Below are 3,539 nucleotides of genomic sequence, written 5' to 3'. Positions count from 1 at the left end.
CGAAACAAATATTATTAATTTCATTTGAACAAAGTAGTTAAGAAACCTAAAGTTAGAACGGAAAAAGAAAAAGAACAGTGGAGTTTGCTGTAACCAACAACAACAACAAAAAAAAAAAAACATTTTAAAGCAAGTTATTGAGATGTGTGTATTTGATTTTGGGTTAAAACTACGTTATTTTTCAGTATATTTATATAGAGAAGAAAAGTAGCATTATTTATTTAAAATCATTAAGAATCTGATTCATGCCTTTAACCTTTCAGTAACAAATACACATCACAAAACTTACAGTCGGTTAAATCACTTTTTTTCCCTTTTAATATTACATGCATGCGTTCATAATGTTTGTAAATGCAAGCTTTTAACAACTGAACGCATAGAAATGAGTGCAGTTGGTTGCTATAGTAACTACATAACATATACATATACAGGTAACGGAAATACTCCCTGCTCCCTGAGATACCAGATTATGGCAATATCATCTAGAATAAAGATACTTTTCTCACAAAAATTACACGTCCCACTATATTCACTTCTCAAAGACTGCACATAGTAACAAAAGCCTAGAAGATTTTTGTTTTTCACAAAAATACCACATCTCTTGAAATGCATACCATTTAATATGCCAATACTTTTTAAAGTTTAAATATTTAACAGACTTTATATCAATTAACACTAATCAAAGTATGGATGTGAAGATCAAGAGAAAATTATTAACCTGTTTCGATATATAAATGGTCCTGTATTATAAGAAAGAAGAAAATATTAGTATTAATCAACAAAAAAAGGCATCTGTTTTATGTTAAAATTTTTAGGGGATTTCAGATGGTATCTTATAGATACGTCAGATTAACTGTGTAAACTGCTTTAAACTTAATATTCAGTGTGAAATATTTTCCAAAAACGTTCTGAAACAGTATTCTTGGCTAGCTACGACATTAATTCTGACATTTAAAAAAATCGATAGTTTATAAAAAAAATATTACGGTTTGTAGTTTAAGTATTATTTTGTTTGTTTGTTGTTTAGCACAAAGCTATACAATGAGCTATCTGTGCTGTGCCCACCACATGTATCGAAACCCGGTTTTTTAGCGGTTTGAGCCCTCAGACTCATCGCTGGGACACTGGGAGGGAGGGGGGGCTTTACATATTATAATATAAAAGTATAAATATTTTTCATTTTACAGACATCTTATTTTTCTATAGCTTTTATTATATGTGCTTTTTAATTATGAACTATTTCATGTTATATTAATTTTTTGTTCCTTTTATACCTCAAGATCATCACAAGCTAATAACCGGTAAAAAAGTTAAGTTAGATATAAATTAAATAGCAAAACTGTTTTATATTCATTTTGATTCAGATCTTATAATTGGACTTCTTTAATCACTTCATACACAATTACCTATTTAATTACTCATTTAAAATTATATCATGCAAGTGCTTTTTCTTTATGGATTACTTGTTTCGTGCGAACCAAATGATTTTTGGTAGAATTTTTTTCCTAAAAAGTCGTTAACTTTGGCTTACAAAAAATTTCTAATTTCATTTAACATGTCACACAGTCAATAAACCCACGTGTATAACATGTTACATTTATTAATGCTAACGCTCAGACCGTCTGTCTCTTCTGGTACTGTGTGTATCCTTGTTTACGTTGTCTCGATGGCTACGGCACGACAAAGAACAATCGCGTGATGCATGAAATCCGTGACGTCACAATCAATATATGTTTTCATGAATGAAAAAGACGCAAACTGCACGATGGAAAGGAGATTGAATGATACAGTACATTTACAGTGTGATATAAATATCCAATCATTTTCATGTTTCATTTTCAATTGAAGAGAAAAACTGCGTAGTGCAGGAACTAAGGCTCATAGTAAAAACATAAATGATGAAATAAAAAAAGAGATGAAAAGTCAAAATCAGTATATATATATATTCTCTTTCCAAACTTTACAGTACAAAGAGATTTCGAGTTCAGTAGATCTTACTGAAAATTTTAGAGGTCGAGGTTAAAATTTCGTAGCTCTTACACCTATACCTGGATATGATCGGCTAAGTTTAGTCTCAATACTTTATGGACTTTGTTAGTCGTATTCAGCAGGCAATTACACATATCCCCCATAAAAAATACTGCCAATATATATATATATATATTTCTTTCTGCGTGGGTAATCAGTCTAAACCTCACTCCGGTTGGACCGTAAAAACGGATATTTTTTTTTGTCGCCACACGTTTCTACCACCCTAAAGAGAAACACTATTAGAACAAATATGAACATTTGTTAAGCTTAAGCCTCTCATAATTATCTGTGACTTTGATAGATTTTAATTTCTCGTAAAAAAACAGATAAATTGTCCAAGTTTTAAGAAAATTTGTCAATTCATGCTACTCCGAACCGTTGTGCCAGAGAGGCTGAGGAGCAACTTCAAAATTGCGAAAGCAATTCCGAATTTTTTATAATTAAATAATTAGAAATAATGTTTGTTTTGATCATTTTATGGTTGAAAAAAAAAGCTTTATTTTACGATTCTTCTAATTGAAAAAACGATGTTGGCAAATGTAAGCATCTGGGATCAAGAGTTATGTAACGATAAAAGACTACCACAATTACGGTTTCCGGAGGATTAAATTTATCTTCGACTTCAACGTTTTTCATTGTTTATTTCAATAGAGAAATTCTGTTTTCTTTCGTCTGAACTATCTTGGCAAGAATGTAGGAGAAGTTGTTACAATGCCTAGTTGGAGGGTCATAAAGTTTGTGTAACAATATTAACTGGCAGGTCCTTCGCATCACACAGTACAAACGAGTATTTCAAATGAAAGAAGTTTGTGAGGCTCCTCCAAGATTAATTATTCAGAGTCGACATTATGTTTCGAAGTTTCGTTCTAAAGTTACTCGCTTCACTGAGATAGACAGTTAAGGTTGCAATGACATGAAGCTATTTCTTTCATACGTAACATTTGCTGTAACAATAACTCCAAATTAGTTACTCATTAGATAAACCCATATGACAGCTTAGGATAATTTTACTGGTATTCTTTAATTATGTTGAAACAAACAATGAAAAAGCCATACAGTCCTGGACATGATGATGTTATTTATATTGACTTTATATGAAACTTATATACCTAAAGATGAATACGGATGTATACACCACTTTCTATCAATCCTAATCCTGTAGTAATGCTGAGTTTATATCAATTCTAACCCTGTAACAACGATACGATTCCTGTATTCTGAATTGGTTAATCGATGAAACTTTCATTTGATATTATGCGGTTTATACTGATCTCAATTTTAAGATAACTTACAAAATTCTTTACATTACATTTTACGATATTTTTTAAAGCTGAATTTCAGAATTTGCTTTGTTATATGTCGGTGTGTGAATATCGCATTTCTCTAATATTATTGCGTCAGTAAATAATATTCGTTCTTGAGTATTATTCGGTCAGTATAAATCTTTCTTGAATATTATTGCATCAGTATAAATTCTTTCTTGAATATTGTTTCATCAGTAAATAATA

The sequence above is a fragment of the Limulus polyphemus genome, unplaced genomic scaffold (assembly GCF_000517525.1).
Source record: "Limulus polyphemus unplaced genomic scaffold, Limulus_polyphemus-2.1.2 Scaffold987, whole genome shotgun sequence".
Lineage (NCBI taxonomy): Eukaryota > Metazoa > Arthropoda > Merostomata > Xiphosura > Limulidae > Limulus > Limulus polyphemus.
This window is presented reverse-complemented; position numbering follows the sequence as displayed.